We start from the raw sequence: 27,790 nt of genomic DNA, 5'->3' as shown, positions 1-27,790 counted from the left end.
ACACAGTCCAGAAAACAACCGCACTATATAGTGACTTTTGATATAGGGCTATTACATGTTATTCCCAATTCTATTGAAGACCATTATTCACTCCCTTTTATGTACTGAAGTTTCAAGAAACCATAAACATGCCCTACAATAAATAGACTTTTAAAAACATAGTCGTAAATTAAAAAAATAAACCCACACCTTTTCAAGTGTCACTTGCAGAAGACTACAGAATTTAACAATTTCGTATGGAAAGGTAATTTTTTAAATTCTCATAGTCAGTAGCTAAAACATCATCTTAGGACAAAATTAAAAGTTTCACCTATCCATGCGTGAACCACTCTGTATTCCTTCAGTATTTTTGTTTAAGCTGAACTGTGTCCTTGGAAGTGCAAGTAGATAGTAAAAGACATGCAAATTAACTAATCTCTTCTCCCATAATTATAAATATCTAAATCACCATTTCTACAGAAATCAGGCTTAAAGAAACCAAATATTTACTAATTGCCAGCAACAGACAGAATGGTGAACTAAATGGAGTTAATTAGGCAAACTCCTTTTGCTAGGTTACCACAGATATGCACCTCTAATTAAGAAGCTAAAAAATTTACCTGTGTATCTTGACAGCTGTACTGGAATAAATGGGTGGTATTTTAGTAATTATATTTCAAAGGCATCACACAGTGCTTTGAATCAGACAGGCTCAGGCTCTGGGGAAGGGTGATCTAATGGGATCTCCTGAAGTAACTCTCAGCTGCTAGTTTAAAAAGCAGCATTTCTGTAACCCGGGGGTGAACTGATTGCTTGTCCTGATAACAAGTGTTATTCACTGTAAGCACTAGAGAAAACGCTGAGTTTCCACAACCAGGCTTATAGACAAATCACGTAAGTGGGAGAAGAGCACCCGACACTAAACTGTAGTTTAGTAGAGTAGACTGCGACATGTTATCTGACTTCCCGCTCTGGCTGTGACAATTTTAGCATCTGCCCATCTTATAGTGGTGACTGAGAAATGGAAAGCTAAAGTACAGGGTCTCATGGCACATATGAAGATCATGAAAAATTCTTGCAGCTGTTTTCAAGGTCTCAAGTTTCAAGGCTCATAAGGTTAGACAATATAGACACTAACAAATATTTACTAGCCACCCGTACATCCAAATGCAATAAACACAGAATAAAACGTAAGGAACATACATAGTAAGACGCCTAACACCAAGAGTAATGTACTATCAAGCATAAATAAATAGCAAAACAAAAAAGAAAAAATGCCAAAACATCCAAGGAGGAAAAAACCCACATATAATAGAAAACACTGAGATCCTCTGGAACTGATACACCTTCTTTATTAGCAAGATTTACCTAGCTAGAATTCACATCCTCCCTAGCAACAACGTTTAACTACAACAGAAATTATTTACTCTCCACTGAAGGAGCGAAATTTCTTCCTTTTGGAAAAAAAAATAAGAGTTTAATGAAAAATCCAGAAGCAAACAGAATCTGAATCTTTCCCCACAAAACTTCTCCATACAAGACAGCATTTTTCCAGCAGACATTACTGTAGACTGTGAGCTGTGCTAGCAGATATGTCCTGCGTAGGATCATTCCCTTGCCACAGATCACACTGTTTTATGGGGAAAGCATCTGCCAGACTCTCCTCCACACACGAGAAGTACAGCTGAGCACCACTCAAAGCATTTGTCTCTTCTGTACAAGACTCTAATTGATTTCAGAACTGCTAATGGGAAGACTACCTTGTCCATATGAGTTAATAAGGCACTGGGTACACACATCCAAGGAAGGTGAGAGAATCAAAGCCGAATACATGTTAAGTTTACAGTAACTATATAAATTCTTGTGAATTTTCTATGGACTGTACAGTATTTTATTGGTGATCCTATCACAAGGTGATAAGGCAATTAGCAAAATTGATATATGAAACTCCATCCGAAAGCAAAGCAACAAAACTCACTTCAGGTTTCTTCTAAGGGAAGTCTTGTTCTTGGAACTCATTGTTCCAGGGGGAAAGAAAAGTGGTGTGTCAGTAAATTTTACCCAGCAGAGAAGCATCACTGCTCCAACAGCATCAGAAAATGACAAGGCAATCAAACTGTGGATAAGCTCCTGTCAAAAAACCTTAAAAGCAATAGAAGACTTTGCTTACCAAGGAAAAGATACTTGTATAAAATAAATAGTCAACTCCTAACACACAGAAATATGTACACTCTCGTAAGTTGTCAAGCTGCTTCCACATGCTCTCCAGAAAGGTACTGAAATTGAGTGATGTGCATGTACCATTATCAGTTTCCCAAATTACAATTGTTCATTAACTGTGTACAAAAACTACACAGACAAAACACACTTGAAGCCATTTAACCTGTGAATAAGCATCAATATAAACTACAGACAACTAACTGTGAAAACATCTGAGACACCATTCTACACCATTTCAGAGTACAACAACTCTTCCCTACAGATCAGACACCATTTGTCACCGCAAATACTTCTACTGGTTTTTTACTGGGCACAATCTAGAAGAAAAATGTAAAGCTTTTTGAATGGCTACTCATATTTTGGGTGAAAATGACAGAAGTTCTACAGAAAATATATTGGAGGTCAAGGCAACCACAAGAGAAATACAACTCGTGGCAATTTTTCATCAGGGTATCTAGAGGAGTTTACTAGTATTTTGACAAAATCTGTACCTTCATTCTTCTAGCTAAGAATGCCATTGTAAGCTGCCATTGCTCTTCCTTACCAATACAGCTAACTCATACCTGTAATAAATATCCTTTACATTACACCTTTTTTACATCTTTCAGATGTAAATAAATAAATATTCATCCTTAAATAAATAAATATTCAGCCTTCAGAACCTAATTCTTGGGACTCGTTTTTTCTTACCTATACTGCCTTGGGCCTATTCTTTTCTTCCCTATATTGCTATTACCTTACCAAAGTATACCTTACCAAAGAATCACAGAATCATAGAATGGTTGGGTTGGAAGTGACCTTGAAGATCATCTAGTTCCAACCCCACTGACATAGGCAGGGACATCTCCCACTAGACCAGGCTGCTCAAAGGCCCATCCAGCCTGGCCTTGAACACTCCCACAACTTCTCTGGGCAACCTGTTCCAGCACCTCACCACCCCCAGAGCGAAGAATTTCTTCCTGATATCTAATCTAAATCTACACTCTTCCAGTTTGAGGTCATTACCCCTCATCCTATCACTATCTGCCCTTGTAAAAAGTCCCTCACCAGCATTCCTGTAGGCCCCCTTTAAGTACTGGAAGGCTGCTATAAGGTCTCCCCAGAGCCTTCTCTGCTCTAGGCTGAACAACCCCAATTCTCTCAACCTGTCTTCACAGGAGCGGTGCGCCAGCCCTCTGATCATCGAAGATGATCATCAAGAACATCATCCTTATTTTACCCTGCTCACCCTTATTTCTTTAATTTCAATCTCTTGTTCTGAGATAAATCGATGTTACAAGTCACATCAAATTCTAGGCGACCAAATAAATTTCACCCAATCAGAGAACTAAGAGGTAACAATACTTTTATTAAGTATCTTAAATGAATGCAGTTACTATGGAGATCCCTTTTAAATCTAAATAACTATGATTTTTCATCCCTCCTCTTTTGTATTATCACTGCAAGTCCCTAATTCTTTCTTTTCTATCCAGTACAGCATACTATATTTCCTGAGTATAACTATTCCTACTTGTGGCCTAAAAAAAAATTCTGGTCCCTGAAAAATAAAGGACCAAATCCTTCTTTGTACTGGCATCACACAAAAAACATGATAACTGAACTTAAGAAGTCAGCAGTGTGACAGCTGATGAATGCTTCTATTTAGAAACATTCTGACATCTCCTGTTCTCTAATTTTGGTGCCTTTTCTTGGGATCAGTCAGGTGTTTGTGACATGTAAAATTGTGACTGGAATCCAGGGTTCATTTGCTCCTCCTGCTTATTCCCATGAGTAGTAGTAATTATATTTCAATTAACTTTAAAAAAGCTTACATCTAAATATTATCTAAATCTCCTGAAAAGTATTTCTAAGTCCCCGGTTTGAAATAACTTCCGTAAGGTAGGTTGCACCATAGTATAAAATCAACTGGCACGGCCCCAACTACTCTGCCATAACTTTCTGCTAAAGAAGTTGTGACAGCACTTATATTGTAGTCCTAAGCTAAAAACTTGATGAAGCGACATTTTGGTAACCAGAATATATGTCTAGGAATAGGCAAGGCTAAACAGGGACAGGTATGCTGCATGCCGATTCACCTCCTGAAAGCCACACATTAAGTTTGGCAACACAACAGTGTTGAGCACTACAGAAATGCCTTTACTCATATCTCAATCATCAACTTTATAGAGAATCCTTAGAGAAGGCTTTAATGTGTCGTCGTAGCCATGGTATTTTTAAGCAGCAATGATTCACAACTGTCATACAGTTCTAGCGTTAACTGCTTTCCTTGTACCATGCAGTTCATGATACTCTATAACTCGTAAACTGTCTCCTTCTCCTTTACTGAGCAATAGATTAACTCACAAAACTAGTTTATTAGTCAGTAAACACAGATTGTTCAACAGTTTATTGAACCCTGTACACATTTTTTAAAATCTCCTATTGATACTGCACAGAAATAGATGTGCTGTTTCTGAAAAATAACAACTCACTTCATCATCCATATTTATTTTCAGCGTTGTGTCTTTGTCACTCAGCTGACTGATAGTTGCACTTTGGTGGCGTTGTTCCTGGGAAGCTAATGTTGAAGAGATGCTGTAAACCTGATTTAATATATTGCAACAAATAAAAGGATGCTTAGGATTAATAAAACAGAGCTTTATTTAGTCTGTAGAAACAAGTAGATCATTCAAATAACTCCTCAAGGTTTCATAATTTTATCATAACTTTTCCATTTTTATATGATAAATCTTAGAGATTCCTTTTCCCAAGTCTCATACTGTATTTTTAATAATACTTTTCTTCATTTAGGACTCCTAAAATTGAGTTTCATTGTAAAAATGAATCATTTTCCAGAGCTTCTGGTTGATTTCTTTCAATTCAGCATTGGAACTTCAGCTGAGAGAAAGCTATTTGACAACTGAGGACATAATGTTCCAGCAAAACAGAGAAAAAAAGCAAGAGAGACACAGAGAGCAAAAGCGAGATGAGCACACACGCATGCAAGAAACACAAACCTGTGAGTTTTTTGGAGCTCTTAGTAAAATATCTAATCAGCAGAAAACAGAAGCTTTTCCAACAGATCAGACACAGCGTGCTATAGGCAGATAATTTGGAGAAAGTACTATAAGCTAAAGCTAAGGGTTTAGCTACCAACAAAAAGGCACAGATAGTGTAGAAAGGGTAGGAAATTCAGGCTGTTCTATCTGAAACAACGTAACCGTATAGCCCTCTGCCCACAGTACACAGAAAAGGAAGAAGTAGCAGAAGTAAAGCTACAAAGACAGTTTGCTGACTGGGGTAAAAAGATTCCCAAAGGCCCTGAGCTTATGTCCAGGAAACAAACGCTTACAGGGGGAAGAGGTACAAACCCCAGGTTCCCTCGTTGTTCTATAGCATGCCAGTAAGAGATCTGAGCATGGGGAGGAAGGAATGTCCATATAAAAACAAGTACTTTCTGTCTAGATACACTGCTGATCACATAAATGAGTTCCATCCCAGCTTGAGTACCTCTTCGCAAGGTCAGTCACAACCTAGTTACAGCACTCCAGCAGATGTCAGTGAAAGAAGCCGTACTTTACCCCATTGTTATCCTTTTGAAAGCACTGTTATGAAGAAGATCAGGGACTATGGAAACTACAAAAAAAAACCAAATTAGGTGACACTGGGGAAGGAGGGATTTTTTCCAGAAGAGTATAGTCAAGGTAGCTCTAGAAAGGAAACTAACATTTAGGTAGAGCTGCCAATGAGAAAGCAGCAAAGGGAGAAACATGGGAATATAAACAAAAATGAAAGGAGAAAGGAGAACTGGAAACAATATGGGGCGAGATGTGATAGTAGTTTGTAGCAGATGAGAATAATTACACCAGAGCTTCCTCTTCCCTAGCCCCATCTCATTATTGAGGCTTATAAAGTCTGCTGGTTTTTCCCAGGAGAATGAATAAGGGAGGCAAGGAGAGTTTATATTGATAACAAAATGCAGAAAAAAACCCTGAGGTTTTTAGGATTTGCTCACAGTCTTATACAGGTATCTTCAAGATTAGGAAACACCAAGCAAACTAATTTTCTTTAAAGTCATAGTTACTTAACAACAGATATAATCTCAGTTTCTTTTAACGTACATTAAAAATAATTAGGTACTGATGAACAGATTTATCAAACAGACCAACACACTGACACTTTCTAAGAAGTATGTGCTGCTGGACGAATCAATATTCAGAACAGATTCAGTGTCTGAAAGACTAACGATAAATAGCAGCAGTACCTAGTTCCGTAGTTCTTCCAAGGTCTTCACAATAACTGAATAGTATCAGCTCATTCTTTACATGCCAGTAACAATACTATCAATTTCACTACAGCAGTGAATTGCAAACTCCCTAGAAAGTTGTTATATGTGTCACCATATCCATTTTTAAAGGGAAAGCAACTCAGGGGGTTTAAGCAAGTTGCTCATGTCCACTAACATATCCTTGGAAAATTTCAGTATTGGACAGCTGGATTTCTTCCATGCCTTTTCTTTATTTCTCATCTTTTTTTTTATTTTTTTTTCTTTTCTTTTTTTGGGGGTCTAATGGGGGTGTGTGTGTGTCTATATAAGCACTCCTCAAGCTGTGAAGCAAAATTTGAAAGGAAAAAGGATCCCCAGATTAATGAAAAGTAAAGTTAGTTACGTGAAGTTCTTTTTTGGAATAGCACAGTGAAAATGTGACACGAGATAGATACACATTAATGAAAAAAGAACTTCCAACAATCACACCAAAAATGCTTGGCAACTACAAGAATTCAGGATAGAACTTAACAGTGTGATCCCTACCGGTACTGTCACAAAGAGACTAGAGGAAATGAAGTCCCACTATTGACCAGCCGCGAAGGACGGCCCACATACGACTGGGACACTACAGCTGTTATACCCTTGTGAATGCCAGAAAGCTGTGAAAGCCACTTTATGTGATCCATGATGGGGCTGGGTACATCACACCACTTTCCAAATGCTCAGAATCACTGGTTCTGCTTCAAAGGCCATTAGCGTAAGTCAAATTCCACTTGTGATTTAATATTAGCCTCAGCAGAATAGTAATCTCAGCAGATTACTACTATAAATGACAACTATTACTTGTGGAGGAAACAGTCTTTAAAATATATGTGAAAATAAAACAAACAGAGAGAAGGCTTGCAAAAATCTTGTACATTAACAACGGCTTCATATAAGCTATGTATAAACTACCTTTTTTGAACAATTGTTTTTTAAAGGAAGTCAGGTTTCAAATTCTTTCCTTCTTTTTAAATGCATATGGAACCAGTCCACGCGGACTGGTTTTCCAGAGTGCAGCTGAAGCATCTGCACTGACAGACCACAGCTCCAGACACTGAGGCTGCAAATAGTCAAATTTCAGAAAAAATACAAAAATGACGGCAGTATAGCAACTGAGATGTAACAATTCCTTATTATAAGCATAGCTGTGTAGTGCAAACATTTACATCTTTTTGAGGAGCACATGGCTTCATATATAAAAAGCTACTGATTCTTTGCTGCTTAAGAAATGTCTAAGTACGTAATTATAAAGTTTAGATGTAATTCCCGTTTTAAAACCTCCCTAAATGCATATTTGCCCAATACACCATAACCCTCCAAAAGGAATCACTGTTATCTGCAGGATAAACTATTAACAGTTTAATAGCTAATGGTTTATTGACTAATACTTTAATACAGTTTAAAGTTCTTAAAATTATTATCCCTGAAGTAAAATTAGATCTTTAAATAAACTCTGTTGGTGTTAAACATTTCATTTAAACTAAAGATTCAAACACTGAGACATACTTCTAAGAGTAAAATCCCATCAAAAATGGTGAAGGCTGCACAGTCTAAATGACATCTTATTCCTTTTTTCTCATCCTTCTTCCTAAAACAAATATTCTCACTTGGCATCACAACTTACAAGGATGAGTGAAATAGGCTGACGGTGTAAGAGCAGCCTGGGCACTATTTCTGTGAGAAATGAAAAGGTACTGGGAGACCTATTATGTGAAAGATCAAAGTGTACTACTGCTGTACAGTACTAGCAGAGACCTCCAGGCTATCATGCATTTTACACAGTATTGCCAAACTTTGCAATAAATGTTTGGGAGTTATCTTTGGAAGCTCCAGCTTCTGGATCCATGTGACTGCATGAAAATCTCGTCTTTCAATAAATAACAGACTTCTAAACATTGAGATTTTGGAGGTAGTGAAGCAGTCATGGAAATTAGGCAGTCATGAGAAAAACTCACGAATACAAGGCTCATGGAAAAATCAGAATCTTAATATCTTTAATGGCTTAACTAAGGCTTTTTAGTTGGCGAGGCTGGAAACGTGGCCTGTGTGTTATGTGCTTTATGACTCCATGTTCAAAAACTTGTGCCTTCAGCTCAAATCACTGTTTTTCCATTTATTAGCATAGTTATAAGAGTCACAAACATGAAATACATCAATCAATATTGCTGTAAGAGCCCTTGTGCAGAGGCTCCTCTCACAGAAAAACCATGTCTTTGCCTCTTTAGCTTGTAGTACAGAACTGAAGGTATAGCAGCAGACATGCTGCTAATATATTTGATATATTCCAGAGCACTCCTAATCACTCCTAATTTCTAGCTGTTCTAATGTATATTCCCCTGCCCAAATATCCTAATCCAAGGAATTATGTTTTTCCAATACGTAATTTTGAATTTTTTATTTTCAAAATTATTTATTATTTACAGTGCCCCTTTTCATGCGCTTCAGATATCAATACAAACACAGCAGATTAACACCATAAAATATATTTTTATGTGCTATCTTTGGTAATGGCTTCGCAAAACATTTTTGTTTACATGGTAAAGTAACAGAATTTCCTATTCTGGCTGCATTTTCAGAGATAAGTGTTGTCTATATACTAGTAACTTAAAGGTATGATTGCAGGCAGGTCTAAGATGCATCTTTTCTAATTTCTGAATAAACTTATTTGAATGAGTTTCATTCACATAAGAAAAGCTGACAAAATGTGATGTTTATGATAGCTATATCTTCAAAATAAGATATATAATGTGAAACTCCGAAAGAAGGAAACAAAGAAAATCATCACTGAAGAACAAACTCATACTTGGAGAGGATCCAAAACTGCCAAACAATGTTCCTTAGCTAACACCAACTCCATACTAGGGAGTCACCTTAACCTGTATGTAGGTAATCACTTGTATCATATTAGTTATTTTTTGAGCTAACCTTCACATACTATAAACGCAAAACAGTGGAGCTGACAAGAAAGTCTGTCCTCTTAGCTCCTAATCGAAGCGTCAGCCACTACAAGAACAGTGACATAAGAGTGACAGAACTGGCTGTCTCCAGTTCTCTGATGAAATATGGTCTGGAATTCACCTACCAGGAATTATTAAGATACATATCCGAAGCTAACCTGGTAGTCCTTAAAAGAGGATTGTGCGAAGGGATTAAGAATTACAAACAAAAGCTTTTAAAAAAAAGCTCGCTCTAACAAAAAAAGATCAACAAACTGCCCCCCAAAAGCACACAATGCTGCAGATGTCTGTTCATTTTGTTTGATTGTATTTAGAGACAGGACTACAACAGCAGTTACCAACGTCAGCAAAGCTGCATTATGATGACACAGTGTAATTCTTACTGAGAGATTTTAATCACAAATATTAAGTACAGTCAGTAACTAGAAAGTAAAAAAATCAAAACAAATTATCAACCTTCCCATTCAAAAACACAGATAACATAGAGCCATAATAAAAACTGCAGGAGAAAAGAAAATTTGACATTAAAACTTCTTTGATATGTGGATCACAGAAGCAGTTCATTATAGCAGCTTCTTGGAAGTTGCCTCAGTAATGCTGACGTGTATACACAGTACGACTTAATGCAAAAAAAAACCCACCCCTTTTTAAATGGAAACTTCATGTTACTCTGAAAGAGCCTGATTCACAATCATAGCCAAGTTGATATTCAACGTAATGCTTAAAAATAGCAAATTATAGTACAGGAACACAGTACACAAGACAAGAAAACGAGCACATGTTAACCCCACTGACTAAAGCTGGCTTGTGAAATTCCAAAGAGCAAATTAAGCTAATAAATATTTTGCTTTTGAAACCTAATGTGCAAAGGTGGTTAAAGTCTACTGCAGCAGCAGCAGCCCATGTATTTATCTCCTACACTTGAAAAAGCTGCTCGTTTCTTTTACTATTTTTTGGTGGACAAAAAAGCAGCTGGTAAATACACTTGTATTTTAGAATAAGTATATACAATAACATTGAAAAATGGAAAATACAACACAGATTTCCTATGCAAAACTTGCAAGTAATAGACAAAATATCAGCCAATAATTTATTGAAACCATTTAATGGCTTAAATGGTTAAATTCCTAGCTGAGAAAAATATGATTACATGACTTCTGGCACACTTGGAAAACACATCATTTGAAAACGTGTCTGGAAAAGTATGTGTTTACCAATTGAAGAAAAAGCTGAGAAGCTGCAGCAGATAAATTAAATAGTAGAGAATAATCAATCACGGTGCTAAAATGATAGATGACAACTAAACTGAAGCCCCAGGGAAGTACAAACACACAGCCATTTTGCAAAATTAGGTTGCATAACTAGCATACCTCAAAGCAGTACAGAATCTAAATCTGTGTCAGAGATCTCACACTAAAAAATGCAAAGCTGTGTCTGTAACACAAGATCAATAAAAAAAAAGAAAAATGAGGTTTTGAGGCACAGAATTTTGTAAGCATATGAGTCACAGAGAATATACTACTCTGAGTATGTTAACATGATAACCATAACAGCGACAAAATAAAAACCTTTACACTATGCAATTGTAACTACATAATTTACCAGAAGTTCATACTTCCACTGTGGGAGGGGGAAAAAAAGAAAAAAAAAAAGTGAAACTAATTTAGGGGAAGACCTCATTAAAGAATTCAGGTAGCGTGAATACTCAAATGAACTATTTTATCCAAGCCTGCAGTATATGCACATGAATTTTAATGGGCAGTGACAAAACCTGGGAGCACAGGGAATGAGGGCACTTCCATGCTGCTTCTAGATTACTATATTGCCATGAAAGACTGAAATCATAATGTAAGGGAAGATTATTGTGATTAGTAGAGAACATTCAGAAACCACAGGCTCATTTCTTTTTGAAGGCTCATAAATTCACTTTTACAAAACTGACCCTTCTAAACCCAAGGAACCCTTCATTTAGCTACTTTATCTCTGGTACACTACATACCTCTGGATATAATATGGTCAATGTTAAAATACAAAACATGGTAACTTTCAAAATAGATATTGGGGTAAACAACGGTAATATTGTGTGCTCATGAGCTAATGGTAAGTCTAACATGAATTTAGTTCCTCTACGTGTAATGGAGTCAAACTGCCCGTACAATCATTTTCAGCAGGCCAAGCCTCCTCTCAGCTGCTCGCAGCAGAGCACGGTTTGGCATCCTCCTCCTGTATTAGTGCTTCGTTTGTGCAGTCTCCTAATTTATGTCACATTACTTAAACTTGTCTTTATTAAACGAGAGTAATGAAAAAACTGTTATTAACCAGCAGACACCAAAGATGTCAATTATTTGATAAACCAAAGTCTGTGGCAGACTAAATTTGATTGCTGCTGACTGAGCGAGGACAATGGACACCTTTCTTGGAACACTTACTGCAAGATTTTTTCTCTCCTCCACGAAGGATGACTGCGATCTTTTGTGATATCAAAGCCAAATGACAAAGGCACCTTGCATTTAAAATAAAGATGAGAACAATTAAACCCCACAAAATATAGCATATATCATGACTTTTATTTTATCCTTTTCATAATAAGATCAATATTCATTTTATCTTCTTTTTATATCTGGAATCCAATATTTTTGCCTCTCAGCACCGGATATTTTAAATTTTAGGTTTTAATTCAGGTTGAGAAAGAAAAAGGATTTCAAAATGAAGATCCACAATTTATCAGTGCTAGTGTCAGAAGAATGACTTGTTGCTTAGTGTATCAATAACACACAGTTCAGTTCACAAGTGTGTTTCAAGCACGCCCAAAGGTAGCATACATGAACTTCCCTACATGGCTGAATGTATGGCTTCATCAAGCTGGAAACACTGCTCCTCACTCATGATGGATGAGAGATAAATGTAATTTTATTTCTGTTTTATTATTCTAATTTCCCATGTATATTTGAAAGAGAGTGTTAAATAAATTACACATTACAAATGTTAAATAACCACTGTACAGTTTCATTTCTGTAATTATATATTCATTGTTAGATCATTTGTAGTTTATAACCATAATACCATGACTGATAAAATCAGCTGACGGATACTATAAAAAGGTTCTGTCAACCTATTCTGCCTGCAGGAGAGAGAGAATTTGTATGTGATAGAGTACCAGTAATAGTTGATTAATTTTTTCTCACTATACACAAATAAATCCATGCTATTCTGAAACAGCTGCCTGTGAGTTCTGGCCACTTGACACAGGAATACAAGTGAGAAGAAAATCTTCAAGTGTCTGCAGAAGTGAAACTTACTTTCTACAAACAGGTCTATAACAACTCCTGGATTTTTTGTATACATACATCAGTTGAATTATAGAAATTGCTTGGAACTGCTAATATTTAAGCATGTAACTATCAGTCATCTGCTGACAAAACTTAAGATCCGAGGCAAAAGCATAATTGATTATTAACGCATTATCCCATGCGTTAAATAACAACTCCCCAAAGTCACACCATATCTTTCCGCACACCCAATAAAAATTCAAGGAGATGACCCGTATTACAATATGTTGCAACCCCTTGCAAATTTCTTAGATGCAGGTATATGACATTATTCTGTGTAATATTATTACCCAACAATACCAATAATGCACTTGGTCTGCAGAGTATCTATGTGATACTAGAAATGGCAAGCTCAAAATTTGCCACAGATCAGGAACATTCTGCAATGCAGCTCTGCCAAGAGGAAGAGGAGATGGCCCTGCGTGGGAGATGGGAGGAGAAACTATGAAGGTGGAGCAGATTAGCTGTGTAGGTAAGAAGACTGGAAAGACAGAGGAAGAAGAGAGGTGTGATAGCATGTAGGGAATATAAACCACAAGAGTCACAGGAGAAAGAAGAGAAAATGGAAGGAAAGTATGATTGACAGGAAAAGCAATGGGAAGTTAAGAGGAATAGACAAATAAGACAGGAGCTTTGAGAATTTTTTTTTAAAACTGATTTTTTTTCTGATGATCTTCTGGAACATATGTATGATTTATAGTATGTCTAAAAAATGCCTACTGGTAGCACAGTTGAGTACATTGTATAAATTACCGTACAGATTTTCACACAAGAATTATGTTGCCCTCAGCTTCAGTAAAATATCACACATTTCCTTTCATGTTGTCCGATTAAATGTAATGTTAAAACCCATCATTGAATTTGGTTGCCCAGAGAGATACTGGGCATGTTTTGGCTACTGGGGTCTATACATATTCTTTTCCAGCAGTTTTATTTTTACTGCTTGCCAAAAAAGATTCAAGATTTATTTCTATCCAAAACTAGTTTGTTCCATATGCCAGTTTGGCTAAATGAATAGAGTTTTCATATATGACAATCAAATTCCTTCAGTTCTACTGCATGATATACTGTCAAATGTATATTCTACAAGCAGAACGGTGCTGAAGAGCGTGTGTTCTCTGTGTATTACTTACTGTCCACAATCTCCTACCACAGAAAAAGCAGGCTCTATTAGCAGCTAGGATAGAGGAACTGTTTTATTTGAACTATGAATAGAAATGCCTCAACACACATTCACCCGCTTTGGTCCTCAAAGGATATTGCCACCTTTTAATACCCAGTAATGCAGTACACCCATATAACCTCCTGTGTTTCCCAGGACATGTTACTTTGGATTGGCGGTAAAGGTGGTGTCTGTTCTCCACTGTATCATGACTGGCACTTCACCAGCAGCCTGAGATTTTTTTCGAAGGACAGCGTCGATAATATCAACCACAGCACAACCATGGCTCATTTTCTTGCCTTAGCGAGTAGTCTTAATTTCTTGATGATTTATAAAGCTGTAGTTATCAAAGGCCAGTGCAGCCATGCATTGTGATTGGTCATAATGTGCAGTGAACAGCACAGCTCTGACCAGGGCAGTTCAGAACAATTAGTCAGCAGTTAACACAAACCCACAGGACCCTCTTACTCATGTCCCGACCCAACAGGATCTGACTATGCTGATAAACCTAAGCGTTCTTCTGCGAAATTTCAGATGTGAGCAAATGTTAGTGTAATACTATTTTTAACTTGGTACCTTCTAGTATTACAATTCATTTTTACTGAGAAGAAAAAGGCAGTATTCTCAGTATGGGCAGCGATGAAGACACATTGTGTGGATTACCTGGAGCTCTTACCTAAGATGATTATAGGATTTATAAAAGTCTACCCCTGTGAAATGAAACTGAGTTGGATAAAAGGCAGAAACGCTCACAGCACTAATTTCTTACACTTGTTAGAAGAACTGTAAGAAAAAATACAAAACCAATGCAAGTACAAATAGTGTTTAGCTTCAGAGTACATAATTTGGTCACTTACTGTTCACAATACGGACTGTGTGCTTAACTCTTCTCTGTTTATTCACGACTCCACGTTTCTGTAAGAAAAACAAATATATGCATTTATCTCTATGCAAAATAAATTACCTAGTTTCATTTTTACAATAGAAGTTTGCCATTTTCATATTTAGTTTTGGTTTACTCAAAGATTTAAAGCCTTGGGTTTTTGTGAAAGCATCCAGAAGAGAAAATCCACATCACTCCTTCTCCTTAAAAGGAAAAGTTTCCGGTCTTAGGTAGCAGAGATGAGAAATCCACAGGTTCAGGGGACAAATGTCTTTTGAAACCTCATACCAGATTCTGGGCATCTAAATTGCATCTGGGCACCTGCAGCTCTCCCCAATTCAGGAAAGGTGAAGGTGTTCACACTTGTTAGGTTGGCAATCCTCTGGTCAAAATTAAATTCTCACGCTGTTTAATAGACCTAGGCTGGATTATCCCATTATACTGAGGAGGTAAGGAAGAAACAACATGTACCTCCAGTGACAGCCAGAGCCTCCCCCACCGCGTCTGGAGGAGAGTGGGACATGCTGCAGAGGGGTGTTTGATGCCTCACCCCGACTGTTTCATGCAGACAATTAGCATAATAAACAGCGATCACAGCATACCAGCTGCTTAGCCTTTCTTGGTCAGTTTACAGGCATCACAAAAGAGGTGAGTTTTAAGGCAGGATTTGAAGGAACACAGCATACTGGCTTTGCAGGTTTTTACTATTAACAGTTTTCATGAATAAAGGTTGCATGAGAGAAGGGAGAAAATTGGGACCGATGGGCAATAAAGGTTGCAATAAGGGCAACGTTGATGTGAAAGAGCAGGCAGGATCAAGCTGTGAAGGCACTTTAATGCGAAGGTGACCAATTTTGATGCAGTTGAAAAAGGGAGCCAAATGCACGGTTACCAAGATAGGGAAATGTATTTTTAATTTTACATTAACTTTGTCTGAGGAAAATGAAACTACTGTTATCTAAAATTGTCAAACTGTATCACATCAACCCTTACTCTGGTCTTTAAAAAAATCAAATCATGATTCCATCCAGCACCTCACTCTAAATTAACCAGGCTACCATCTTTCATGACTCAAATAATAAAGGATTCACAACATAACTGATTAATCTATTTTTCCCTTTTTTTTAAGTAAAAAATTAATATTGCCTTCTGTCTAGTTCTGTCAATAGCTATGATATTCCAGAAATCACTCACTTGCATGTCAGTCTACTGAAGAAACCTGTTGGGCAACAAGTAACAGCTCTTTGGAGCTGAGGGCTATATAGTCTGTGAGTCCAAGTCATACGATATTATGTTGTTACTAACTTTTAAACTTTTCTGAACTGTAGAGATTAGCTCTTCCACCTACCAGCCTATTTCGTTATGCCCCAGACATCAGTGAGGAGTTGTGGAGCACTCAAACAATGCAAAGTTAGTCGGACAATAATCTGTAACCCTTATTTTGCAAGGGTTTAGGATAATTCAGGTGCTGGTGTACAACACAGCTGTGGAATCAACTCGCTTCTTTCCCAGGGTTGTTACACATCTGACAATAGGCTTAGCAGTCCTTACGTAGCCTGGTACTCCTTATTAGCTGGTCCTGGTAGAGGCTGTAACAGGCCTAATCTGAACTGCTGTACTCAAATACCTCCTGAATGGGTTCAACCAAAACTTCGCCTCTCCCTGTCATTCAAAGTTTGGGAAACTGAGGGATCTGAAATTCAGACACACTCAGAAACAGGTTTCAATTAAAAACTCTAATCCCAACCTTCTCCTGGGGTTCAGAGCCAGGGTTTTGATTCAGGTCTCTGTGTACATCTTGCATTTGAATAGAGGTAGCTGCAAGTGCCTTAGAGAAATTAACACACAGAGTCACGCCTGCTCTGCGGTTCACCGTCTCAATCTTCCCCTGTTTCTCTAAGCTGTCTGTGTCAAGCTGTGTCATACTATTACTGAGCCTTTCAGAAGATTAACTATTTCCTTCTGCTGCAAAGACCACAAAATGGAAAGGAAAGACAGATGTTTACTTGAGTATTAATTGGGAATAACTGAACAAAAATACAGGTTATGTGCTAGATTAGAGAAGCAAATTTAAGCAAAACCATGAGTAAGTGTGGTGCTTCATTAAGTGCAAACAGAGACAGCCCGCCTGCACCCTTGAAGTTGACAGACGGAGTTACAGAAACATATGAATAACATAATGCAGATCTGGAATAAATAAGTAAAAACCAATCAATAAAAATCAACGGTAATCAAGGAGACTGAATACCAGCACTCTTTGCAAGCATTTCCAGAGCTAAAATATATTGAGAGAAATGAACAGGAAAGACTTACATTTCTAGAGAAAGATTAAAAAAAAAAATTAACAGAGAAATGCAACTGTGTTTCTATCACTTACTATTAAATACAGGCTATTTTTTATGAGTTGTGTTGGAAGATTAATTCATTCACCCTTGGTTATGGACTCCTGTGGGTCTTCAGTGCAGGAGATCCCCTGCAGTGACAACTATATTTCCAGAGCTACAAATAGCATCTGTCATACTGCTAGTATCTTCCAAGGCTCCGTTTTCATTCCAATAATATTTGCAAGGGAAGACTTTTCCTAATGAAACCATTGGAAATATCAACAGAAACACATTTTGATATGCCTGAATACATCTCGTAATATCCCTTTGAAGCATAATCTATATTTTACAAATGGTATCTACAGAAGATACTTTAGGGCATGCAGTTTTAGGCTAAGTAATCATGTAAATGATCTGCAACTTTTACTTTAGTTAGTCATAAGGATATGCAAAAGCAATCAAAACAAAGCCTTTTTTAGTTAATTCTAAGCTCTCTGTTCCCAGTTACCTTTAGTGGTAACCAATTATGGAAATAGTCCCATTAAGCTGGGGCAGAACTGGAGCTCTAAAGTAAACAAAGTTCAGTCAGACACACTGAATCGAAGAATATACATGCATATCTTTGCTCATTAAATGAAACCCTACCCCACTGCAAGGAAGGGATTCTTTGCAGTTCTTCTCAGGAAACTCTTGTTTAACTGATACAGAAACAGAGTAGATTTACATTTATTACAGGTGACAAAGGATGTTTACAGCATCACAGCATCATGGCAAAAATATGCCCTTTCATGTTTCACTATTCATTGTGAACTGTAATATAAAAGACGAAAGGGATGCTGCATGGTAATTAAGGACTTCTCAAGATCTCTTAGGCCATCTGTAGCTTCTTTATTCTATTACTATTTTTACAGCGAGGAAGAACCGTGTGATCTTTTACAAACTCCATGAAGAAACAATTTTTGTCTGTTTGGGATTATGGGCTAAACACTCATTAGTAGAGCATATGGCTGTTATTTGAATATTCTTCTCTCCTTTCAAACATTGAAGAATAATTTTGCAAACTGAATCTCTATACTCTGGAGTAATGAAGAGCTGCTAATACATCATCATTATGGTTCAGTGACAGTTTGAGAGCACAACTGGACAACATTTTTCTTATGAAGAACTACAAGCTCTGGAAATCAGTTTCAGGAAGGTTTTGGTTTTCACAGAGCTGAAAGTTAGCCCTGGTTTGCTGAGGAGTTTATTGATCGTCTTTCAAACCGGAGGACATCCCTTTATGTGGCATATCTGTGAAGTTTTGAATAAACCATTTCGAAATTTTGTGTGGCAAAATGAGAAAATATAAATCAAACTTCAAACAGAAAGCAGCTACTGAATTTAGCTACCTACTGAATTCAGCAGCACAGCCTCAAAACCCAACTGTAGTAGTGTTAGAAACTAAAATGGGAATTTCAAATTTTATTCTCTGCTTTAGAATTATTTATGAGAGAAAATCAGATTAATTGAAAGTGGAAGTTATAGAGTATCATGAGCAGACTGACATCCTGTAAAACACAGAACTGACATCTGGGAAAATGAGGCTAGCAGTCGATTATGAAGTTTAAATTAGCTAATAACCAGTACAGAGTCTGTATAATTTCTAGTTGCATAATGTGCAACAAATTAAATGTATTTTGAAAAAAATGGAGTTGTGGGCATTTATTAATTGCTCCACATATTGAAACAGAAATTGTCATGCATTATGAACTTTACAGTCCTTAATCATATGCATATTCTAATATTTTATGGGCTTAATTTGCTCAGCATAAACTTTTTACTGTGAGTAACATTGATTTTGTCGAAGTCTCAAATAAGTCACAGAACAGATCTGAGGATTAGTTTAGAAGGGATTTAAAGCACACACTGTGAATCCCTATACAACCACCACTTAAAACACTATCCGTTCAGGCCCAGATGGATTGCTATGGCAACAGAATCCCAAATACCAGGTTTGTAACTAACAAAAATGTAAATTATTGATGAACTCAGAGTTGTCTCTCTTGGACACTCTCCTATTCAAATACTAAACCGTATGGTTAGAGTACAGAGAAAAGGTTGATATGCAATTTCCCCAGCCCAGTGAGCACTAATCCCAAAGGATTTCATTAAATCTTTTGGCTTAAATTTTTATTCTTGGAACAGCAGTCAGCAAGCAGGGATTACATTAAAACAGGCGCTATTGAGGTCATTACTGACTGAATTCAGGCCTGTAATATAATAAAACAGAGACTTTTAATACACCTCCACAAAAAAAAAACCCTAAATATCACTGCTCTAAGTTACCGTATATTAGATGACAGCATTCTTCCCCTCACAGCCATCACCCTGCCTCCTTGCCAGTAAGAAATCACGGAGAACAGTATAGAAGAGTAAAAAACAATATACACATTATTTGATAAAGAGATACACATCTCATGATAGAGGTGATTGTGCACAAATGAATTGCAGAATAACGAATGAAGGAGGCTCAGTAGTCTTTGATATTCTGTAGATCAAAATCCAGAATGAAAAGTTCTCTAGCAAATAAGCAAACCAGAGAAAAGGTACTTATTGCCATCTTTATTGCAAATTTCATGAAAAGTCTGATAAGGGGTAAATAGCGGTAGGAAAGCTAAGCACTTCTATGGACCCCCTTTTCTGCAAAGCCTCTCAGACTGTATACTGAATGGGATTAACGCAGTGAGTGCCACACAAAAGTATACCCACCAGGTCTCACATTTTGAACTGCAACAGTCCAGAGGGTTTTAAAAAAAATAAAATTCTCAGATGTGTGCCTGCCATTAGGTGTCAGCATACAAAGAAAGACCACAAACTTCTGCCTACAAGAGCAGATCCTCTGTCCTCTCAAAGCTACGATGAAAAAGCAGGACAGGGAGTAAGGAAATGGATAAATATGGATTCATGCTGCTGGTTTTCCTAAGGGAAATGAAACAACTGTTGAAACAGGAAATGAAAGAGAAAAGATAAACAAAGACAAGGAGCCATTTTTTAAGACCGGATGAAATTTGGAGCAACAGAATGAAAAAGAAAAGATACTGGTTGTACCACATACTTCCTGGTGGAGCAGGAGAAATTCTCCCGTCCTTATTCATACAGGAGTATTTATTCAAGCCCTGTACGTAAAGACAGAGTACCTATATAGGGCAGCTGCCATTTGGACTGCTATTTACGTTTACAGATATTAACTAGATTGCAACCTTTTTTTAGGTCTTGACATACAGTATTTAAGTATTTCAGCCTACAATTTAGCAAAATACAGACGCAGTGTCACTGTGGCCACTAGAGGTAAAAACAGTATTCAGACCCTGCTTCCCCTGCCCATTCAGTCTGTGGCTCAGCCATCCTCACCCTGTGACCCACGTGGTTAAAGCTGAACACAGTTTTCAGCTCTAGGGATTTCTCTACTTAGTGAAGGACTCCGCTTATTGCAGAATTTGTCTCTGGGAGTATTTTTTACAGTACTAGCAATGAAGCTACTTTTTTTGGCCTTTGTTCACTTGTAGTTACCTGCTGCCTAATGTTCAAAGATGCTGCTCACCCGTGGCTTCCTCAAAATTTCAGTTCTTAGCAGATTAAAGATCCAAGGGTTTCAACTCCATGGAGGCTCTGTGGTCCTTTTTCCATAGGAAACTGGCTAGTCTTTGCTTGCTTATAATCCACAACTCTATCAGACATACTGTGTTTTTGCTACACACAATTCATACACAGGCTAAAGAGTAGCTACTAACCGTCAGTAAGTGCTAGCTGCTTCTCAAGTGCCCCTGCATCTCTCCCCCAGCTGCGTGATGCTTCTCACATTCTCAGCTTCTCTTTCTCCTACCAGCACTGCCAGGAACATGCCTTGCTGCCCTCCTTGGTTCTCAGTCGTGGTGGATTCAGATCTCCTGTCGCTCATCAACAGCTTTTTCCAGCTTTTACTTTATCCTCATGCTTGGCTTGATGTTGAAAGAGCCATCCACTCTGATATTTCAATCAACCACACTTAGGTCAGCATCATAACTTCATGATCAATAAACAATCATATGAATCAGTGGGCACTAAAAGATTCTCTCTTCACGACAGAAAACCTATTAACAGTGATAATACTGCCAGTGACAACACAATCACAAATTGGTACCTGAATCAACTTGAGCTTATGTTCTTATGACAACTCCTGGCCATATGCAAGAATGTCAAAGGATTATCAGAATTTTGGGCAGGACTAGCATTCCCCCCAGTATCTATCCAGAACAATACATGTCTCTTCCTCTACTGACGACCATTTCACAGTGAAGTTACTGTAGTCTTGCTGTATAAATGGGATGTGCCAGAGATGTGGATGCACACCAAATGTGGCACAAACTCCCAGGAAATCTTTGCATATGACAGACTAATAAAGCAGACAAGTTGGATGTGTTCACACTATATAGGGACACTTCAACTACTTTGCTGCATCTGCCATGGAGCAACTGGAGCTGCTCTGGCAAGACTCTTCATAGAATCACAGAATCATAGAACGGTTAGAGTTGGAAGGGACCTTGAAGATCATCTGGTTCCAATCCCCCTGACATGGACAGGGACATCTTCCACTAGACCAGGTTGCTCAAAGCCCCATCCAACCTTGCCTTGAACACTTCCAGGGATGGGGCATCCACAAGTTCTCTGGGCAACCCGTGCCAGTGTTCACCACCTTCAGAATAAAGAATTTCTCCCTAATATCTAATCTAAATCTACCTTCTTTTAGTTTAAAACTGTTACCCTTCGTCCTGTCACTACACTCCCTGACAAAGAGTCCCTCCCCCCCTTTCCTGTAGGCCCTTTTAGGTACCGGAAGGCTGCTATAAGGTCTCCCCTGAGCCTTCTCTTCTCCATGTTCAACAACCCCAACTCTCTCAGCCTGTCTTCATAGGACAGGTGGCCCTCCTCTGGACTTGCTCCAACAGGTCCATGATCACCTTATGTTGGGGGCCCCAGAGCTGAATGCATTACTCCAGGTGGGGTCTCACCAGAGCAGAGAAGAATCACCTCCCTCAACCTGCTGGCCATGCTTCTTTTGATGCAGCCCAGGATGCAGTTGGCTTTCTGGGCTGTGAGGGCACATTGCTGGCTCATGTTGAGCTTCTCATCAACCAACCCTCCCAAGTCCTTCACCTCAGGGCTGCTCTCAATCCATTTTCTGCCCAACCTGTATTTGTGCTTGGGATTGCCCTGATCCAGGTGCAGGACCCTGCACTTGACCTTGTTGAACTCCATGAGGCTTGCATGGGCCCACTTCTCAAGCCTGTCCAGGTCCCTCTGGATGGTATCCCTTCCCTCCACACCACACAGGTTGGTGTCATTGGCAAACTTGCCAAGGTTGCACGCAATCCCGCTGTCCATGTTGCCACCAAAGATGTTAAACAGCTCTGATCCCAATACCGGCCCCTGAGGAATGCCACTTGTCACTGCTCACCAATTGGATATCAAGCCGTTGACTGCAACTCTTTGAGTGTGGCCATCCAGCCAATTTCTTATCCAGTGAGTGGTCCATCTGTCAAATCCACATCTCTCCAATTTAGAGACAAGGATGTCATGCGGGACAGCGTCACATGCTTTGCACAAGTCCAGGCAGATGATGTCAGTTACTCTTCCCTTATCCACCAATGCTGTAACCCCATCATAGAAGGTCACCAAATTTTTCAGGCATGATTTGTCCTCAGTGAAGCCATTTTGGGTGTCACAGATCACCTCCTTATTTTCCACGTGCCTTAGCAGAGTTTCCAGGAGGATCTGCTCCATGATCTTGCCGGGCACAGAGGTGAGACTGTAGCTCCCCAGGTCATACTTCTTTTCTTTTTTAAAAATGGGCCTTTTGTTTCCCCTTTTCCAGTCAGCAGGAACTTCACTGGACTGCCATGACTCCTCAAATATGATGGATACTTAGCAACTTAGCAAGTTCATGTGCCAGTTGCCTCAGGACCCGTGGATGACTCTCCCATGGACTTGTGCACCTTCAGCCTCCTTAGATGATCCTGAACCTGTTCTTCTCCTACAGTGGGCGGTTCCTCATTCTTCTGGTCCCTGCCTTTGCCTTCTGAGACTTGGGTGATGTGGCTAGAGCACTTGCCAATGAAGACCAAGGGAAAAATGTCATTGAATACCTCAGCCTTCTCCATATCCCGGGTGATCAGGTCTCCCATTTCCTTCCAGGGAGGGACCACATTTTCCCTAGTCTTCCTTTTACCACTAACAGGCCTATAGAAGCCTTTCTTGTTGCCCTTGACATCCCTGGCCAGATATAATTCTATCAGGGCTTTAGCTTTCCTGACCTGATCCCTATCTGCTCGGACAATTTCTCTGTATTCCTCCCAAGCTACCTGTCCTTGCTTCTATGGTCTATAGGCTTCTTTTCTGAGTTTGAATTTCTCCAAGAGTTCCTTGCTCATCCATGCAGGCCTCCTGGCATTTTTGCCCAACTTTCTCTTTGTTGGGATGCATTGGTCCTGAGCTTGGAGGTAACCCTTGAATAATAACCAGCTTCCTTGGGCCCCTCTTCCCTCCAGGGTTTTATCCCACGGTACTCTACCAAGCAGATCCCTGAAGAGGCCAAAGTCTGCTCTCTGGAAGTCCAGGCTAGTGAGCTTAATATGCGCTCTCCTTGCTGCCTTAAGGATTTTGAACTCCACTATCTCATGGTCACTACAGCCACAGCTGCCCTTAAGCTTCACATTCCCTACCAGTCCCTCCTTGTTGGTGAGAACGAGGTCTAGCATTGTCACCTTTCCTCGTTGGCTTCCCTCGGAGAAGAAAGTTATCATCAATGCTTTCCAGGAACCTCCTGGATTGCTTATGCCCTGCTGTGTTGTCCCTCCAACAGATATCAGGGTGCTTGAAGTGCCCCCCATGAGGACAAGGGCTTGTGAATGTGAGGCTGCTTCTATCTATCTACAGAGGGCCTCATGTGCTGGGTCTGCCTGGGTGGGTGGCCTATAGCAGACGCCCACTGTACCATTACCTGCCCCTGCCCTCCCTTTAATCCTGACCCATAAGCTTTTCACAGCGCATAGCTTGACAGTCCTTCTTTGTGACTGCTGAGCATGTCTCAGCCATTTTCTCAGAAAACAGTAGAATTTTCAACATTTACATGACACCTTCATTTTTCCATTTGCAAATATGAACCTATGAGAACACTACTAGAATTTATTAGTAATAAAAAGCCCTAAAAACTTTATACATCAGAGGGTAACTTCATTTTCTCAAGTGAAAGTTTTCAAGGGTTCAGCTGAAACAACCAGCACTCCTGACATGGAATTTAAACTCCATCAAATTTAACTCCAAATATTTTCAGGCTTTCCTAGACAGAAAGATAAAAAACTACCATTATTGTCTGAATCATTTTAGAAAAAAGAAATCTAGCTCTCCATGAGTTGCTTCATAACACTATTTAAACTAGATGTCCTGGATTATCTGAAATTATACGAAAATAGTTCCTAGCAAAATTGGTTTCAGAAGTCATATTTAGGTTGCTTGTTAACAGCTATAGACCAACATTTATTTAGAAGCAATGTGAAAGTTTTTAATGAGTCTCCCAAATCCTTCCTGGAAAGATAACATAGATTTTTACATTAATAGCTGGTGTGTTTTATGGAACTAAAACAAACCATCTAAGTGTAAACACTTCGAAGAACTTCAGTACCTTTGATACACACTCATCTGCACTCCAGTGTTTGGATATTCAATATCTAATTGCGTTTATCACAGGATGAAAGAACCTGCTGCAATATCCACTGCAAGAAGTGATTATACATTACATAATGCTGCTGATGTTTTTGTTCTGGAAGTTTGTTGTGAGGCTTTTTTAATTTCTAAATTCTACTTTACAAAAATGCACTAATGTGGGCAAGCAACTCACCCATAAAACTTGATACTGAGTATCAACACTTCAGCAGATTAAGCAACGTTATCTGCGGATCAGTTGTTCTAATAGCCTTTCTATATTATGCTAAAGAGACTTAGAGCAGCAACAACTTGAATATTTGCTGGCCATTTAAATGCACCCCTTCAAGGGTAAGTTCTTATAGTAAGAGAAAATGCTAAACAGACTTATTCCGAGGTTCACTTGGATATGTGCAGTAAAGGATGATAATTCACCACTAGTACAATGTTAGCCCACACATTCTGTCATATACTGTAAGTTTTATTCATGCTGCTGTTTTAATTCTCCTAAAGAAAATTATTCAAAAGAAATACAACAATTTACCAAGACAATACAGACAAAACCAAGTTACTGCCTACCCCTTCCTTTACTAATCCAAGAAGGGCCTACATACTGCTCAGATTTCTAGTCAGCAACAAATCCTATAAAATTTCCAAAATCCTATCAATTTCCAAAGCTGCTATCCATGATTTCTCACATGCATTTTAACATTGCTTGCTCTGCACCCACCATGCAACATCCTTTGTTCTACACCAACTGTTCTCTGCTCCCTTTCACCTTCCTGTAGCTATCAGGGGCTTCATATCCCAAGACTACTGTTTTTAACCTTCACATGAAATTTCACTACTGTCATGGTCACAGTTGGCTTTTCCTTTTGTTGAACCACATTTTAAATTATTAAGAGAATGAAAAGTCATCAACTTAAATGAAGATTTTTCTTTACAAGAAGAGATGATACATTGTGCCTTTGTGTGGTCAACAGCAGCAAAGAATGAAAAACTCAAAATCAAAAACCAAACTGGAAAGCACTGATCTTTTTTACTGGTACTAGAATTTATTAATAATAGGATCACTAAATAAAGTAAGCATATTTGAAGATTTTAAAGATTTCTTTCCAGTTACAACATAGAATTTGTCGTATATATGTATGATATATATATGTATCAATAATATATTGATTCATTTACCAAAAAAGTGTTTCTAATCACTCTACTATGGTTTAGCATTGAATTAATTTTGTCGTAAGAAAACAGCAAGCAGTTTTACCATCATCAGTGAAAATACTTTACAACCTTATGGCTAGACAATTAGGATGACAAAATCATGAGCAATTGGTTAAAAATCCAAAAATGTTTGCAGCCTTCTAATTATTTATGTTAAAAATTAACTGTGCTATTTCTGTCTTTGATTCATTTGTCACAAGAATGGATTACTATAATAAGTCTGTCGTATAAACCTTACAAAGTCTGTTGGAAATTACGAATTCATCTTGTATCATGTTTTTTGTCTTCCTCAGCCCTCCTTACAGTCAAAAAAACCCTTAAGTAATTCTTAAAAACTGCATTTTCATAAGTTATGTTTCTCCAGTACAAAGATCTAAAGAAACAAAAAATAAAATGGACTAGCATGAAAATAACAGGATTTGTGGAGATGCCCCTGAAAATTAGAGAACTGAACAGATCATCTTTTGTAAATCTGTTTCTTATATCCAAATTTGTCACATTTGTCACAGTTAACTTCTGACACTGTCCAGTATCTTTCTTATTTAGTACCATCCAGAACATATTTTTTTTCCGTGACTGTCATTGTAGCAGACAGCAGTGTCTCCTGGAAGGGGTGGTATATAGCGCCATTAGAGAACTAAAAACAAGATGTGCTGATCAGTACCAGTAGTCCTCAAACACAAGTAATGCGATGACCAGCCAGTAGCAGATCTTTCTTCAGCGTTTTTCCTTTTGCCTAGACACAGAGGAGCAATCACATAGACACCGACAACTAAACCAAACCAAACCAAACCAAAAAATAGTAGATGAAAATATTGCCCGGGTATAAAATATGTGAATGCCAAGAGCAATGCAAGCTGGAGTTTACAGTCAGGCTACAACTTGCTGAAGAAACATATAATCTAAATGGTAAGAGTGAACCTGAGTGACAAATGACAAGCCTGTGAAAAGAACTGTGTGGGTATGTAAGTGGCCATGGTTGCAAATGCTACCTTGATTCTCAGAAGCAAAGCCAACTCAGCAGCGGCTGTACAGTTCAGTAGAAATGCCTCATACCCATGAGAAAATGGTCGTCAGCCTGGGTGGCTGTGCAAGGGAGAGAATTTAGTCATCAGAGCTCTTAACTAAGTGCAGGTAATGTCTCAGTGTAATGTGGTTGAGTCATGCTACTTTCCATAGTTACGATGTGCACATAATAACATACTACCTGGCCACCTTGGCTTCCTTCCCTGGTCAACAAATTGGGTAGGGCTGGCTTCTAAATTAAATTTCATCTCTGTACTTACGGAAGCACAGTGAAAGTTTTAACTAGCCTGCCGCTGCTGGGATTTGGGTCTGAATTCATAATTGTATAACATCATTTAGAGATATCATTTTAGTATCTTAAAACATTTCTTTACACAGTATGTGCACATGCCTGACAAATGTGTCTGATTTTGCAATCCTAGAGATGAAACTTTGAAGCATCATGACTTTTTTCATCTGGAAACTACAAGCAAAAACCTAGAGACTGGGGAATTCAGGCAGACCTTTTAATCACAGGTGTCACCCTGGGCTGTGACAGAAGAGCTGAACAGCCAATCCTTGCAGATTACATGCAAAGATATTATTACAAAAAGCAGGATAAAAGACAAGTGGTGGTTTTGCAAGTCTACATGAAAGGAAAAAAGGAAAGTCCACATTCAGCAAATCCGACAGCCTAATC

At 38.4% G+C, this 27,790-nt stretch overlaps 1 protein-coding gene across 2 annotated transcripts in view; it reads right to left on the bottom strand.

Annotated features, from left to right (window-relative positions):
* The window catches only part of SYT1 (synaptotagmin 1), a 361,363-nt gene that overhangs the window by 215,680 nt on the left and 117,893 nt on the right, over positions 1-27,790 (bottom strand). For both annotated transcript variants that reach the window (XM_074573925.1, XM_074573914.1), the window contains exon 3: positions 14,796-14,853. The gene's annotated coding sequence lies outside the window, so the exon portion shown is untranslated. The remainder of the gene's footprint in view (positions 1-14,795; positions 14,854-27,790) is intronic.

The sequence above is a fragment of the Larus michahellis genome, chromosome 1 (assembly GCF_964199755.1).
Source record: "Larus michahellis chromosome 1, bLarMic1.1, whole genome shotgun sequence".
NCBI classification, from domain to species: domain Eukaryota; kingdom Metazoa; phylum Chordata; class Aves; order Charadriiformes; family Laridae; genus Larus; species Larus michahellis.
The sequence above is the reverse complement of the archived record's forward strand: the minus strand, read 5'-3'. Positions and strand labels throughout refer to the sequence as shown.